This window comes from Halichoerus grypus, chromosome 2, assembly GCF_964656455.1.
Source record: "Halichoerus grypus chromosome 2, mHalGry1.hap1.1, whole genome shotgun sequence".
Taxonomy (NCBI): Eukaryota; Metazoa; Chordata; class Mammalia; order Carnivora; family Phocidae; genus Halichoerus; species Halichoerus grypus.
This window is the reverse complement of record NC_135713.1, coordinates 42455978-42473679: the sequence shown is the minus strand read 5'-3', so window position 1 is coordinate 42473679 and position 17702 is coordinate 42455978. Positions and strand designations below refer to the sequence as shown.

The following is a 17702-nucleotide window of genomic DNA, read 5'->3' as shown; positions in this document are numbered from 1 at the left end:
GTTTTTTTATGAATATTCAAATATCCTATGTAATAATCATTCTTTTCAAACTATGATATTGATCTGCCATTTACTTTTCTTTCTTGCTTAATGATATATCCTAAATTCATCACAGATGGTTTATTTACCAAGTCCTTATTGACATTTGGGTTATGTCTATTTTAGTTTATGTTATTGCTATTATAAACAAGACAAAATCTCTAGAGATAATTTTGCTTTCTTTGTTTTCTAAATTTCTAACTACAAATATTTTCTATCATCATAAAATAAAACCTTTATTTTAAAAAAATGAAGTATCTGGGCCACCTCTCTGTCTCTGTTCAGAATTTCATTAAATACTCTCTTTCAATTCATTCATTCATTCATTCATTCAACAAATAGGTATTGACTATCAACCATGGGCTGGTCACTGTGCTGACAATACAGCCCTGAGCAAACTGGATACCCACATTCTAGTGGGGAAGATCAACATTTAGCCATACTAAGCCAGTGTAAAATCACAGCTTGTGATAAACCCCATTGAGGAAATGGGCTAGGGGCTCTCATCTAGTTGAGAGGCCTGATCTAGTTTGCCAAGCATTGTGTCTGAAGGCTGAGCAGTCACTAAGAGAAGGTTGAGAGAGAAGGGAAATGTCCTACAAAGGAAACCTCCTCCAGTGGCTTGGCCCTTCTGAGGGCTGAAGATTGGCAGGAAAGGCCGGAGGGCGTGGGGGCGGGGACTGGCGGGTCTAGCTGAGGTTTACGTCATCTTTTCTTATCTGTAGGCTATCCAACAGCCAATCGGACCACAAGCGACGACGGGACACTGCGCCGGAGCTTCCCACGCCCACCGTGGACGCCCGCATCTGCGCAGTGGGGGCACCCTTTTCCTGGCGCTGCCGGTGTTCGTCCAGAACTTCCCTGGCCTTCGGACCTTCTCGGTGCTGGCCAACGTTCTCATGCTTGGAATCCTCCTCCTCATCTTCCAGCGCCTCTCCCAGGCAGGTTCCCCAGCCCAGGCCTTCCTCTTGCTAGATGTGTCTTGTGGGGGTGGGGGTGTGGGCGTGCGCACATGCAGGTGCACACACAGGTGTGTGTGGAACAAAAGTCTGGAAACACACCGTCCAGACTATAAATGATTTCCTCTGCAGGAGGAAATTTCAGGTTGGGATGTGTTTTTTGTGTCTGCACTGTTTGCCATGTATACAGGATCGTCTCAGAACATTTTTTCCTCTGTTTTCTTAAGAGAACCTCTCAATTTTTTTTTAAGCCCAAACTGCACAGAACGAATGCATTTCTGCCGCTCCAACTTTTCTGTACTCTGTTTATATAGGTAACGTTTACATTTATGTCCCCAAACTCAATATAACAGATTTAACCAATCTGTGAGAAAAGTCTTGAGGCATTTCTTACGGTGTTTTATATTGCAGACACAATCAAATGTTAGAATCCCACACAGCTCAAAAAGCAGAACAAGTGTCCACAAAGAGGATATGGAAGATGCTACTGTAAATAAAGCAACTTTCTGTAACAGCCACATTAGTTTGTGCTGAATATCACATTGTAAGCATTTATAGCCATAGTTTATTGCTTACATATAAACATTTTACTGAGTTTTACTTATATTTCAAAAATTGGTTGTGTGTTTGCCGCCGATGTGTCATGTGACATAATTTTTCCCATTCAAAATAATAGGAACTTGATCATCAGCATGTTTGTACAGAACATGAAATTTTAGGAGCAGATTACTGATACCAGAAAGGGTGTCTCCACCCCCCCCACCCCCGCCCCCCCACAGCAAATAGGCATTTTGTCATCAGGGAGAAACTGTAATAAGGACTCTTATTCAACTCAACTAAAAGTAATTGGGGGGAAAGGAGAGTATAGGAGAAATATCCTACAGGGAACTTCCATGGAACAGCCAGGCCCCAAGAAAGATCCCAAGGCAGTTATGCTTTGGGAGTAGCACAAACCCAGGAGTCAGGCCACATCAGGGCTTCTGATGCCTCTGCTCAGATTGGCTCTGTGTATTGGCTTTCTTTCTCTTGATGTGAACCAGCTCTGTCCACAGATCTTAAATTTTAGATTTTACCATTTTGGGCACCAGAAGGAAACAAATCTGAGTTCTAGCTGATCCCAAAAATCCAGGGGAGGAATTCACTGGTTCAGCTTGGGTCAGGTGCCACCCCTGAACCTATTAACTGTAGTGGGGGGAAGCACTCATAGAAACTATAACTGATACAAAGGGTTCAGGCCACTTCAGAATGTGGAAGGAGGATTGCTGAGCAGATGATCCCATAGATATCTTTGACAACCTTGAAGAAAGAAAAAGGAAATGAAGAATAAAGATTGAGTATAGTCCATCCCTAGCCTTCAACTTTGCTCATCCACAAGGCATAAAACCTTCCCCCAGACATCCAGCATGTGTAGGGTCAATCAAGGAATGGCCTGAAATGTGGATTTGAGTCCTAGCTTTGCAACTCACAAGCCATGTGACCCTGAAGAAGTCATGCTTTAAAATCAAGCTAACAGTTCTTACCTTGTTAGGCTCTTGTGTAAAACTACTTTGTGAAAACCCAGTGGTTCTCAGACAGGCAACAGAGCAAGTTTAGAGTGTTCAGGTATAGACTCTAGAGCAGCGGTTCTTAAGCAGGGGCAATTTGCCCCCCAGGGGACATTTGGCAACTCACGGAGACATTTTTGGATGTCACAACTGGGACGGTTCTGTCTACTGGCAGCTAGTAGATAGAAACCAGGGATGCTGTTAAACATCTGGCAGTGCTCAGGACAAGTGACCTGAATTCTATTTATAGCTCCCCCATTTCAACTTTGACAAGTTATCTCATTTTTTTTGTGCCTCAGTTTTTCCATCTGGGAAATGGGACTGATACTAGTAGCCATTCTCCTAAGGCTGTTCTGAGGGTCAAACAGATTAAGAGATGTGAAGAGCTTGGGCCCCTGTCTGGAACTTAGTAAGTACCACTAAAAATGTAAGCTGTTACCTCCCCCAAACCTGGCTAAGCAGCAGAATCACCTTGCGATCTTGTTTAATTACAGATTCCCAGGCCCTCCTTTAGTTGTAGTGGATCTGAATCTTTGGAATTAGAGTCCAGGAATCTTTGGGGTTTTTGTTTTTTGTTTTTTGTTTTTAATTACCCAGCTGATTTTGATGATGGGCCAAGCATTGGGGTGACTGCTCTGAAGCATTGCTATGCCCAGTTGGGACCAGAAGCATCAGCAGCCTCTCAGAGCAGGGCCGCGCAAACTCCAGTGTGCATACAAACCACCTGGGGACCTTGTTACAGTGCAGGTTCTGATTCAGGAGATCTGAGTGGGGCCTGAGAATCCGTACTCCTAACAAGCTCCCAGGTGGGGAGGTGAGGCCAATGCTGCCGGTCCTCTGACCACACTCTGAATCACAAAGCTCCAAAGCACTTTATATACATGCATGTTATGGTGTCTGAGCCCTATAGTAGACTCAAAGCCTGTCGAATTCCAATCAGGACTGAGCTCAGATAGCTGCCACTGTTTCTTTTTTTCAGTAGCCAAAAGCAAGGTAAGGAAAGGATACTGCATGTGAACTCCAGATGGTCTCTATCTCCTGTGGAACACCCCCCACTCCCCAAGCCTGAACAACAGTGGAAGCCCCTACTCACCTCTTCAGGTCACCCTGGCTGGAAGGTCTCTCTGTTTCCAGAAAGAATAAAGTACCTTCAGAGGTTCCTGGAGACCATTTGCTGTAAATAACCTAGAGATCATCTTGTTTATAAGTGGATTTTTAAGGTGTTCCTTTTCATGGCTGGTGTCTCTTGAAGAACATTGTTCTTAAGCTGTCAGGCCTCACCAGACTCTAGGATTCTGTGTTCTTAGAGTCAGAGATAGGACTGGACTGAGTGATCATTTAATTCATTGGTTTTTCTTTCTTTCTTTTTTTTTTTTAAAGATTTTATTTATTTATTTGAGAGAGAGAGAATGAGAGCACATGAGAGGGGTTAGGGTCAGAGGGAAAAGCAGATGCCCTGCCAAGCAGGGAGCCCGATGCGGGACTCGATCCAGGGACTCCAGGATCATGACCTGAGCCGAAGGCAGTCGCTTAACCAACTGAGCCACCCAGGCGCCCTAACTCATTGGTTTTTCAAAACGTTTCCATACCTCTGGTGTTGTGTGTGTCATGAGTTTAGCGGGGAGAGGGTTAGGTGATACTTGTTCTCTTCTACTTATAGCAATGTAGAATTGCATTATAATACTTCTTTTTAAAACCAATTTTGTTTTAAAACATTGACTTCCTGAGAAAAATTATATAGGTGGAGCACACATATGATAAATGACTGAACACATGCTGTTTTATTTCAACTTCCTTGCTTTATGGAAGGAGAAACCAAAGCTAGAGAGGTCCCAAGCCTGGATTTTCTTATCCTTAAAATGAAGATAATAATCCCTACTCTGTAGGGTCATGATGAGAATTAAACAGTACATTTAAAGAATTTAGCCCATGCCTGGCCCCTCATAAAGACCTGAGAAATATTAGCGGCTCACATATGTGTTAGAGAGGTACCTTCTTCATAGGAGCACTTCTCGGAGCCTCAGGCTCACCGTCTGTATAATTAAGGCATCAGATCAGAGGGCTTGGCATCTGTGGCTTCCCAACTCCCTCGTTCTCTCACTGACCGCAGGTTATTGGTTCCACAGAGTGGCTGAGGGCAGAAGGCCAACCTCTACCCCCACTCCACCCAGCTCCCCAGCACACTCTACACATGTAGATACTGAGGCCCACACCCTTGCCTGGTGATTTCTGTCCTAGAACTCCGCCTCCCCCGCTTATTCTCAGTTCTTCCTGAGTTTCCTACTGCCTCTGTCCTCTTAAAGTCCATCCGCCAAGGATTTGGGTCAGCAGAAGGTTGAACACACTGTAGAACTCTGCAGGCTGGCTCTCTGTGTGCTGGATTTCCATTGTGTTTTCTCAAGGCTGGTTTGATCATAACCATTATCATTCCCCCTGCCCCTCCTGGGTTTCTCTGTCAGGAAATCCCAGATCCCTAGTGGCAATCTGGAAGACCTACCCTTTGTTCTTCAGGACAGCCATCTTTGTTTTCGAAGGTATTGAGGTGGTAAGGTTGGAGATGGCGTGAGGATCCCCACCCCCGATGAGAGTGAGGAAGCAGGATAGTCCAGGTGAAGGGTACTGGCTGTGGAGCTGACAGATATGGGCTTGAGACTGGCTTCATCTTTCAAGCTGTATGATCCTGGACAAGCTATTTAACACCTCTGTGAGCCTCAGTATCCTCATCTGTAAAATGGGTTTATAATACCTACGAAGCAAGGATGTTGTAAGGGCTCAATGAGATAATGTAGGTAAAATAGCATGTTGTTGGCACAAAGTAAGTCACTATCATTATTTTGTTTCACCAGTCCTTCACCAAGTGTGGGTGAGAGAATACTAACATGCTAGAGAAAAATATCTGACAGAAAGCTGTGGAATGTTAGGCAAATCTTCTCTTTTCAATGAGCCTTGTTTTACCATCTGTAAAATAGGAGAACTGGAAACCTCTTTATGACAATCCCAGCCAACAAGTCACCCTACTTAAACACATGGTCTTCATATTAAAAATTTACTATTTACTTTGCTATGTCCTTCATCCTCACTTTTGGGTCCTGGAGATATTTTAATGCAGCCTGAGAAAAATTACTAGAAAAACCAGCACTACAAGGGAATTTAGCAATGGTATTCAAATATATTTTTTATCCTGAGAACCCTGTGAATGAAATCACAAGAGGAACACAGTATTTAATACAAACCAGTTACCTCACATACCTCAGAAAAAAATTATACATATACACGCATACTTATATCCATGTGTGGGGATATATATGTCCCACACCCACATATAGAGAGAAGTAAATAGTAAATGTGCTAACCTTTGGGGAACTGGTGAAGATTATATGGGTAGGGTATAAGGCTATATTCTTGCAACTTTTCCACAAGCCTAAAATACTTCCAAATAAATAAAGAGACAGATCAGAATTTTATCCCCAGCTTGAAGTGGTGCTCACATCTATACACAGGTCATGAAACCAGGGACTAGAAGCGACGAGGCTTGTCTGAGCACATAAGGCTCTGAAATTCCAAAGCCAAGGCTCAAGCCCTCACCTTCCAGCCTACAGATCAATGCATTCTCCTCTCAGATGCTGCTTCTGATCTTCCTCTTTTCAAACAGTTTCCCTGTTAGTTCTCCTTTGACAGGAGTGTCGCTGGGTCTCCCTGCCGCCGACTCCGCCACCGTTCCCTCCCTCCCTACACACACACACACACACACACACACACACACACACATGAGTAAGACTTCCTGAACTCTTGTCCAGAGCTGATGTCCCCATGTTACTACTCGGAGACACAGAATCACAGATCACAGACAGCTGGAGCTGGATTAAAGCATGACTGTGTATAGATTTTTCTAGACGCTAACACCACAAATTAGGAAACATTTCCTCAGTACAATCTATATTCTTTTTCCATCCTTCAGTCAGGAGTTGTTGCATATTATGGTGTGTAAGGTAGTCTCCCCTCTACACTCCAGGCAAAAGGAATCCAAAATTATCCTGCAGGCCATACACCTGTTCTTGCTGGAAGGTCACCTTCCAGATGTGAAATTAGGGATGGTGCTCCCCCTGGTGGGCTGTTTGCAGAAGCACAACTCCCGCAAAGACACCAGCTCCTATATTGTGAGGTTTTCAGTAATGGCAATCATCATCATCATCATCCATGGGCCACAAAGCTGCTCAGAGGTGGAGCCTTTCCTGAGCATGGAAGAGGACACTCAAGTATGGATGGCTGGACTAGAAGACCTTTAAGGTCTTTTCAGTAACTGATCCTGTTATAATTCAGTAGTTCCTTGTACGTAGTGGTGCCATGTCTTTGAGTTTGTTTTTCTCTCTCAAGCTTTATGATGGCTGAGATGAAGGAATTTAGAATAATAAACAGTGGTAAATGGGGTCTCTACATAAATGGGGGCCACTGTGCAATTATGGCCCCTCTGTTCACAGGTTTTGTCTCTGGAAAACAAGATGCAGAACCATGCTCAGTTTCCATTCATCCTATATGGAGGGATATTCGAGATCACCACCCTGGACAAAAGCCTAGGGGCCTTGGGCTACCTCAAGTTTGGGGCCACCACCCAGGCAAGCATCACCCTCAATCTCTCCAACTGCCGGTGAGTGAGTTCAGGCTTCAGAGCCAAAAGGATGATGTGCAGGGTGGGACTGGCCTAGTTTCCCCTTATCAGAGGGGAGTAGCAAGAGCATGAATGTGGATCGGGTCTTCAGTGTGGAGAAGAGATGCCAGGAAACTGCACCGTGGAGAGAGGTGGACTGGGTTCTGGATTATGGTGTGTAGATCTGGATTCTGAATTCTTGTCCAGCACAGCCATTAATTCTATGTTCTGGACAGGATATTTTCCTCTTCCTATATACTCCAGTTTCCCCATCTACCCAACACAGGGATTAGACTAAATGCTTTCTAAGTGCCCTCCCAACTTTGATCGATGTATTAACCAGATCTCTTTCATTTGCAAGTGGTTGAAAACCAATCAGTCTGGCCTAAGTTTTAAAAAAAGAAAAGAGAAGTCCATGCATATATCTAACTTTAGGCACAGCTAGATCCAGCTGTTTAAGTAGCATCAGCAGGACTTTGTCTTCATCTCTCAGTTTGTGTTCCTCTGCATGGACTTTATCAAATAGACTTTTCAATGCAGTATACAGTGGCAGATAACTGCTGACAGCCTCTCGGTGACAGGCCATTCTCCCATCAGCCCCATGTAAAGAGAATTTCTCTTCCAAAAGGGCCATAAAATCCTTGGAATGAATTCTGATCCCTGCAGCTGGAGTCATGTCCATTCTGAATCAATGCTATGGCCGGTAGATGAAATTTGCTGATTGGCTGGCCGGGATCCTGTGCCTTGCTGGAGTGGGTCAGGAGCACCCTGAACCTAGCGGACTGAGAGTGAGGACGGGGTAACCCCTGCTTACTGATGGGGGGCTGGCTGCTGGGTCAGTTAATCCAACCAAGTGCATTAACACAGATCAGACTTGTGGTCAAATCTGAGGACCATAGATTATTTGATAGACATTCTTACAACTTCTTAGTAAGCCAGAGAAGGTGATCATTACAAAGGTGGTAAATGGGATATCACTAGAGGGTGGTTAACAGCTTCTTTTCCCTTTTGCTCACCATCTTGACTTCCCGGAAGTGCTCAGGTTCTCAGGTACACAGACCCCCTCTTGGATTCTGCTCCCTGCTTTATACCCTTACACTGACATCCTCAGGAATAGTCTATGTAAGTTTAAATAAAGAGCTTAGCACAGTGATGGTCACATAGAAGCGACTCAATAAATTTTCATTATTATCTTCCCCTGTAAATACAATCCCATACATGAGATTCCCTTTAAAAAAAAAATCTAGGGGCGCTTGGGTGGCTCAGTCGTTAAGCATCTGCCTTCGGCTCAGGTCATGATCCTAGGGTCCTGGGATCGAGCCCCGCATTGGGCTCCCTGCTCCACAGGAAGCCTGCTTCTCCCTCTCCCACTCCCCCTGCTTGTGTTCCCTCTCTCGCTGTGTCTCTCTCTGTCAAATAAATAAATAAAATATTAAAAAAAAAAATCTAAACCAAGATACATTTTTTTCCCTTGTGTGTGACCACTTAATTGACTTTTGGCTACTGTAAGTTACGGGCCTAAAGAACAGAAATTAAGGGACGCCTGGGTGGCTCAGTCAGTTAAGCGTCCAACTATTGATTTCAGCTCAGGTCATTATCTCAGGGTCTTGAGATCAAGCCCACCCCCAGCCCCCTGCTCTGTGCTGGGTGTGGAGCCTGCTTAAAATTTTCTCCCTCTCCCTCTGCCCCCACCCTCGCCTGCACTCTAAAAAAAAAAAAAAAGAACAGAAATTCAAATGCTTAATTTAATGTATAAGTAATAAAAATTTAGAAACATCTGATGTGATAGCTTGGATTTCATTTTGAATGAGTAATTCACACTCATCGTTAATACAATGGCGAAGAAAGAATACAGGTATTTACTAAGTGCTTCCCAAGTGGTTTACAGACATGATCTCATTTGTCCTTAACATAGCCCCATCTGCCAGGGGAGACGACAGTACCGGGTCAAGGAGTCCTGACACCGTTTGGCCACACTCCCTAGCCTCGTGGAAAGGCTGACACACACACAACCAATTCGTATTGCGTGTGAAAGGCTCTGGAACCTGGACGAAGACCAAGTGTTATGAGAACTCAAAAGGACAGTGAATCCTGACCAGGGAACAGAGAGGCTTCACAGGGGCCTCTGACACTTGAACAATGAGCAGGAATGTGACGGATTAGGAATGGAGGAAAAGGCATCCCTGGTGGAGGGAACAACTTATGGAGAGGCACCGATGGCTGACAGTATGTCTCACGCTCAGCGGGATAGCTCTCGTTGTCTGGTACGGTTGCAGCGTTGAGCATGGGGCGTGGGGGCCGAGGCAGGGACTGTTTGAGATGATGCGGTGGGAAATTGCACTCGAAATATGGGCTTTTAATCCCAGGCTCGGGTTTGACAGTCTTTCTTATGGGCGATAAGATACTATTAAGGTCTTTTTGAGCATTATAGTAACATAATCACTCATCTCTTCTTTGTCTTATGTCCACTAAAAGGTAGTGCGGTTTTTTTTTTCTATTCTTGATAAAAAGGAGTCCCATGTGTTTAATATTTTATGATCAGAGCCCATCAGATCCAGCCCCTCCCTGCCTTTTAGCAGGTACAGAGTATATCCCCATTTTACAGATGAGGCCAGTGAAGTTCAAGGAAGTAAAGTGACCTTGATAATTAATGATAGGGGATGAGTTAGGATTTAGAGCTCCTGCAACTCTACCTAGTTTTTTGAACATCCACATCATAACTCTGACCTCATGCAAATTTGATTATGAAAGAGGGAGAGTGTGCTATTTTTAAAGGGCTGACCATTTCACCCATCATCCCCACTCATTGGGTAGATGTCCCTGAAGGAGGTGAGATGGGAAATGTGAATCCACCACTTTCTCTGTAGGTCTTGGTCCCTTTGTGCCCTTCATAGACTGAGGCTCTTTGCTACTCTTTCTTGAGTAGGACTTTAGGGCCTAGATATATGTGTATAACCTTTTATACTATATTGCCTCTAAACACATTGCTGTATTTTAGGGTGTTTAAGGGATTATTCAGGGCAGTTTTGACAATTCCCCATTTCTGCCCCTCACTCTGGCAAAACTGGTTTCCCTGCTGTCCTTCAGCAGGTTCTCCAGAGGCTGCTGGTATCTACAGATAGATCTTTTCTGATCCCCTTTGCCTTCCAAAGGTTGTACCAGTATGTCAAGTTCCTCTCCTTGGGCAGTATCTGCCTCATACCCCTGCAGTTCTGTGTCCCTGTGGAGATCATCATGCCCTTCACTGAAGCACTGGGCCTTCATGGTAGACCCGGGCACCCTCACTGCTGTGGTCTGTCTGACATGTGAGTAAAAGGCAGGGAGCCTCACAGGCCCCAAAAGTTTCCAGAAGTCAGGCTCCCAGGGCCTCCCCAGGGCAGTATAAAATTTCAGGCAGAGTACATGTTTGTGGAATTAAGCCAAACCTAAGGGGAGCTTTAGTGGTAAGAAACAGAATACAACTCTGGACAACTTAAGCTAAAACAAAGGGATTTGGAGGTAGCTCACAGAGTCAAAGGAAAAGCTACAGAAGCAAACCTTGAAGAAGACAGAAACCAGGGAGAGCCTGAGATTAAAGTCAGAGGAATTAAGAGAATGCCTCTGGGATGAATTTCCTCCAACTCTTCGATCCTTGTGCAAATTCTATGGAAATCAAGTTCAATCACACAGGCCCACTCATTGGGTGAAGGAGGTTGGGGCATTCAGATTGACTGCCTCCAAGACCCCCTTCCAGTGAGAGAGGGATGGCATTCAAAGCAAAAATAGGGTTCTGATTATCCCTACAACTTTCTCTCCGATGCATGGGGGTTATTTAGAAGTGTGTTGTTCAATTTGCAAATATTTGGTGGTTTTTCAGCTATCTTTCCATTACTGATTTCTTTAATTCCATTTTTGTCAGAGAACATTCTTTCTGTATGATTCCAATATGTGGGTTTGTTTTACAGCCGAGAATATAGTTTATCTGGGTCTGTGCTCCATGTGCACTTGAAAAGAATGTGTATTCTGCCGGTGTTAAATGGAACACTCTATAAATATTAAGTAGGTCAACTTGACTGATGGTGTTGTTCAGGTCTTATATTTCCTTATTGGTTTTCCACCTTCTTATTCTGTTAATTACCAGGAGAGGAGTATTGAAGTCTCCAAATACTCTTGTGGATTTTTATATTCTTTCAAATCCATCAGTTTTGGCTTCATATATTTGGGAGCTTCATTGTTAGATATGTGCTCATTTACATCATTTGGATTTGTCTTGATGAATTGACCCTTTCATCACTGTATGATGTCTCTCTTTATCTCTGACAATATTCCTTGTCCAGAATCTACTTTGTCTTTTTTTTTTTTTAAGATTTTAATTTATTTATTTGACAGAGAGAGAGACAGCGAGAGAGGGAACACAAGCAGGGGGAGTGGGAGAGGGAGAAGCAGTCTTCCCGCTGAGCAGGGAGCCAGACGCAGGGCTCGATTCCAGGACCCTGGGATCATGACCTGAGCCGAAGGCAGACGCTTAACGACTGAGCCACCCAGGTGCCCCTACTTTGTCTAATATTAACACAGCCCCTCCAGGTTTCTTTACATTAGTATTTGCATGGAATACATTTTCCCCCGTAATTTTAACAGATTAATGTCTTATAATTTAAATATATTAAATAAATAAATTATGTTTACCTCTTTCAACTTTTTTAGGTTTTATAATATACATCTTTAATTAATCACAGGGTATTTTCAAGTAATATTATACCATTTCATGTGTAGTGTAAGAATCTTTCAGCAGTGTACCACCAAGTCCTTCCTCCCATTTTTGTGCTGTTTTTGTCATATATTTGTTTTTATATATGCTATAAACCCATAATATGTTGCTACTATTTTTGCTTTAAACCAGGGATAGCCACTTTTTCTTAAGAGGCCTGATGGTCAATATTTTAGGCTTTCAGCCCATATAGCCTGTACCACAACTATTTAACTCTGCCGTTATAGCTGAGAGCTGCCACAGACAATACATAAACTAGTAGGCATGGCTGTGTTCAATAAAAGCTTACTCATGAAAATAGCCCACAGACCATAGTTAGCTGATCCCTGCTTTAGATAATCCAGTCTCTTTAAAAATAAGGAAAAAATAAACTTTTGTATTTACCTTTCCTTTAACTATTTCCAGAGATCTTTATTTCTTTTTGTAGATCCATAACTGCCTGTCCTCATATTCCTTCTTCCTGAAGAATATCCTTTAACACTTCTTATAGCACAGATCCACTGGTAAGGAATTATCTCAGTTTTTGCTTGTCTTTATTTCTCCTTCATTTTTGAAAAATATTTTCTCTGAGTTGAGAGTGTTTATGTGTTAGCACTTTCAAGATGTCATTCGTGTCTTTTGTTTTGTATGATTTCTGATGAGGATGCTACATTTCTTATATTTCTTCCTCGGTAGATACATGTCTTATTCCCCTGGCTGCTTTCAGGCTTTCTCTTTATTTTTGGTTTTTATTAGTTTGAATATGATGTGTCTAGGTGAGTGAGAGTGTATGTAGGGGGTGGGGGGGGTGTTGGTGTTTATCCTATTCTGTTTTGGTGATTCTCTCTGAATTTCTTGATTTGTAGTTTTATGTCTTATTTTATGAAAATTCTTGGCCATTATTTCTTCAAATATTTCTTTTGCCAGATTCTTTCTTCTCCCTCTGGGATTCCAATTACTGATATGTTAGACTGTTTTATATTGTCTTATGCTCTTTGATGTTCCAGGTTTTTCTTCACTCTTTTTTTCTGTTTGTATTTCAATTTGGGTAATTTTCATTGACCTGTCCTCAAGTTCACAGACTCTTTCCTTGGCTCTCCTTAGTCTACTGCTAATCCTATCAAAAGAATTCTTAATATCCTATCAAAAATTCTTCATAGCATTTTTTTTTTTACTATTTTTATAGTTTCCATCTCTCCACTGAATTCTCCATTTTTTCACACCTTTTGTCCAAATCAATTTCAGAAATGCCATGAAGTACTCAGAAATAGTCATGTTCTCAATTCTTTTGGCCTTCTGGGATGGTGGGGAGCAGTCTTGGAGCTGAATCAGTTTGTGAAAGCAGCCTTTTGTAGAGGACAACCAGGACAACAACCTAGGGATTCTCCGCTAGAGTCGCAGAATCTCAGAATTCTAGAAGCTTATCAGCTTGGAATCTTGAAGCTAGGGTTCAAAAAAAATTCATAGGATTTTAGAGTTGAACTTTAGAACTTGAATACCTCCCGGGAAGGGCGTTCACCAGCTCACAAGGCAGCTGAGTTCAAGGGAAGATGCTGTCCTCCTTCAGGCGGATTGATGATGTTAATGCACCACTAGAGGGAGGTCAGTCCCTGATCAGAGTGTCACAGTCACAACAAAAGTAGGATCTCCCCTCTCCCTGACCTTCACCCCCGCATATACCAGGAATGACATAGCCACTGATAGGAAGAAGAAAATCTACGGAATATCAATAAACACTTGTCTTCTTTAAAGTGTTATATAATGTTACTGGATATGGAGTCTTAGTTCCTTCTCAAAAGGAAGGGATAAAAAACAAGACTATGCCCTAACCTTCTTGAACATCTCTTTTTCTTGAATTTGCTTTTCCAAATCTTTGTTGATAGTTGGAACCAATAATAAGACAGATTATTAACTAGAGGTTATTTTAACCTCACTAAGCCTCAATGATCTCTCTCTAAAGTGGAATCCATTTCTGTTCTGTTTCCTTTTTAGGCTTTAAAATGCCATAATGAGGGCGCCTGGGTGGCTCAGTCGTTCAGTGTCTGCCTTCGGCTCAGGTCATGATCCCAGGGTCCTGGAATCGAGCCCCACATCAGGCTCCCTCCTCGGCGGGAAGTCTGTTTCTCCCTCTCCCACTACCCCTGCTTGTGTTCCTGCTCTCACTGTGTCTCTCTCCGTCAAATAAATAAATAAAATCTTTAAAATATATATATAATAAAAAATAAAAAATAAAATACCATAATATAACATTTAAAATGCTAATGATATATTAACTGAGAAAAACATATAGTAGGACAAGAATATTTTGCAGTGCCATTTGTAAAAAATGAATGTATGTGTGTGTGTGGATTGGTGAGGGTGTGTGTTTTGTATGTGTGTGTCCAAAGAGGGGGATAACAGTTGATCTCTAGGTGGCAGAATTGTGTATACACTTTCTATGTATATTTTCCAACTTTTCTACATTGAATATATTTTTTAGAAAGCCAGATTACATAAAAACTCAAAAGTTCTTTACAAATACAAGAAATAATTGCTGTTGGTCCATACAGAGCCCCTCCCTGAGTTGAATTTATTTATCTTCCCTCTTTACTTACACCAGTGATTCTCAACTGGAGGTGATCCCTGCTCCCTTTTGCAACAAAAATAACGTATATGTGTATATGTAGGGTGTGTGTGTATATATATATGTATATTTGGTATATGTGGTACATATATAGAATAGAATATATTCAGCCATAAAAATGGAGGAAGTCCTGCCCTTTATGAAAATGTGGGTGGACCTTGAGGGCATTATGCTAACTGAAATAAGTCAGACAGAAAAAGAAAATACTCTGCGATCCCACCTATATGTGGAATCCAAGCAACAACAAAAAACAAACTTATCTAAAAAGAGATCAGATTTGTGGTTACCAGAGCAGGGGGTGGGGAATTGAATGAAGGTTGTCAAAAGATACAGATTCCCAGTTTTAGGTAGGTGAGTACTGGGGATGTGATACACAGCATGGTGACCATAGATAACACTGCTGTGTGGTGTATGTGAAAGCTGTTAAGAGAATAAATCCTGAGAGTTCTCATTACAAGGGAAAAAAATACTTTTTTCTTTTTCTTTTTGTATCTATATGAGATGATGAATTTTACTTATTGTGGTAATCATTTTATGATATATGTAAGTCAAATCATTATGCTCTTTACCTTAAACTTACGTAGTGCTATATGTCAATTATATTTCAGTAAAACAAAAAAAAGCCCCACAAATATTCTGTAGTCATTTTGACTCAGAGGGCATTTTGTTATTAATACATCAAAATCCACAAACACCACCTTTTCTTTCCATGTGATGGTTGAAGAGACTTGTTTCTTTCCTCGTTCCTGAGTGTGTCTCACTCCCAGGTATACCCCAGGGAGTACAGGAAAAAAGTATGGGGAAGACGAAATAAAGCTAAGGAACAGGGTGAGAAATATTTTCTACATAACTTGGTATTCTTACAAAAGACCAGAAGTTTATTGATTTGTATTTCAGAGTTTATCAAATCGCAGCCTCAACATAGCCACATTGAAGTTGCCCCATGAAAATAACCTGTCCCCGTAAAGTGTTATTAGCAGGATGTGGTCTAGTGAAATGTTTTCTAATGCCCCGCCATGCTAAGATTCTGTTACTGTAGGTGTGTTCCCTCTAGGGCAATTGGAAATCAGGTGTCTTCTTCACCTGCAGATGCCATGGTCATCCTGATCCCCAAGCTGGACCCAGTCAGGTCCATGAACAGCAGTGCCCTGGTCCTCCTCATTCTACCCCTCCTAGAGATCACCACCTACTACTCAGAGAGGGTGAGCACCGTCATCATCACCAGGGACACCCTAATCAGCATCCTGGGCTTTGTGAGCTATGTGGTAGGGACCTGCCAAGCCCCAGACAAGCTGATCCAGCCGGGAGACACTTTTACCTTTCCCAATTCCACTGGCACCATGGAAGAGTGACTAGTTTTCAACTTGACACTTCTCCCTTCAATCCTTAAACTAACATTTTAGCCTTGTTTGAGCAAAGATCCTCCTTTCATTGCTAATATCTATTTTTATGAGACCTCCATGGTGCTGGGCAGAAATGGGGTCAGAAGATCTGAGTTTTAATCCTGAGCTCTGTCATTTACTCCCCCTGATCTGGGCCAGGCCACATACCCTCAGGTGCCTCAGTTTTACAAATGTGGTTAAAGAGTCTAGCATAACCTACCTCAGAATGTTGTGGAAAACAAGTGAAGGTATGTGGACAAGCATACTTTGAAAAGATAAAGTGCTCTACCAATGTCAGTGATTCTTATTATTTTGCTATTTCCTCCTCTGAGGGCCAGAGAGGCAGGAAGGGAACCTCCCTTTCTTCAAGCCAGGCTAACTTATCTCTTGTCCTAACAGCTGACAAGACACTGAACCGTGATCCAGGAGACCTGGTTGTAGCAACCCCAGGAGCAGGCACCATTGATCCAGGCTTGCTGCGGGCCAGGCAATGTACAAAATGCATCCCATACGTTATCTCATTAAGTCATCCTCAGAACCCAATAAGGTAAATGGTATCTCCTCCATTTTATAAGAGAGAACACTTAGGCTCCAAGAGATTAGGTTATGGTCTAAGTTACACAGTTAGTAAGTGGCAGAACTGGAATTTAAACACTGGCCTAGTAGGCATTGAAGCCCATGCTCATAACCATTACACCCTGAAACTACCTCAGCTGTGTGACGTAAGTGATTTTTCTCTGGGACTCAATTTCCCCATCTGTAAAATGGGAGGGTTGGCTAGATCTCTGAGGGCCCATTCTAAACCATCTTTGCACACTTCAAAGTCTTCTTAACAAGAGGCTGGCCTCCACCTCTCCTGCCCCCAGTTGTTGGGGCCAGTTGTGGCCTTGCCTTCAGCCTTCTGTAGCCCCCTGACTGGTTGCTTTCCCTGAGCCTATCAAGTAGAGACAGAATGATAATGGGTTTGCAGCCACTGGTCACTTCAGCCAGATGAAGATGCAGCTGGGCACTAGTATAACATCTAAATAACATGAGCAGCATGATGAGCAGCAGTAGAGATGTAGGTTGAGTGGGATGGCCAGGAGAGATCTAGAACATTCACGGATGTTGTGCCCAAGTTAACCAACTCAGCAAAGTGTGGAAATGTTTGAAGCTGAAAGCATCGTGGTTTAAGCAGCTGTCATTGCTCTGGAAAAAGGACATCAGTTTGATATGTGTTTTAAAGTTCTAGGACTGAGTAATGTCACATATACTGTCTCTCACAAGACTGCATTCGAATCACTCCTCAGTGATTGTAAAAATGTAGATTCCTAAATCAACCTTAGGGGGTGGGCCCAGGAATCAGTATGTTAACCAGTTTCCCAGGTAGTTGCCTGCCCACTGAAGCTTGAGGACCACTGCTCCAGTCAGTAATGGCTATTAGTTAGGTGGGAATGAAGGAAATTTCTCAGGGACCATGTAAAACAAGTCACAAAATTCAAGTTCTGATCCTATAAAATAGCAATGGATTTCTGGGAGTGGAAGAGTAAGAAGACGCAGAGTTCATGCTCAAAAAAGATTGATTGACTTAGGTCAGAGGTTGGCAGACATTTCCTATGAAGGGCCAGATAGCAAATACTTTAACCTTTGTGGGCCCTACAATCTCTGTCATAACTAAGCACCTCTGCTATTTAGTGTGAAAGCAACCATGGTCAATATGTAAATGGAAGGACATGGCTGTGTTCCAATAAAACTTTATTTACAAAGACAGGCATCAGGATAGATTTGGCCAAAACAAAGTCATA

General features: G+C 42.6%; 1 protein-coding gene across 2 annotated transcripts in view; it reads left to right on the top strand.

Annotated features, from left to right (window-relative positions):
* LOC118532834 (proton-coupled amino acid transporter 2) overlaps positions 1-17702 on the top strand; it is a 76324-nt gene that overhangs the window by 23292 nt on the left and 35330 nt on the right. Inside the window, exons 3-5 of one of the 2 annotated variants that reach the window (XM_078066761.1) lie at positions 765-980; positions 7021-7187; positions 16318-16465. The gene's annotated coding sequence lies outside the window, so the exon portion shown is untranslated. Of the gene's footprint in view, positions 1-764; positions 981-1071; positions 1488-7020; positions 7188-16317; positions 16466-17702 lie in introns of those variants that run through there. The other variant, XM_036087669.2, reaches the window with a different exon arrangement.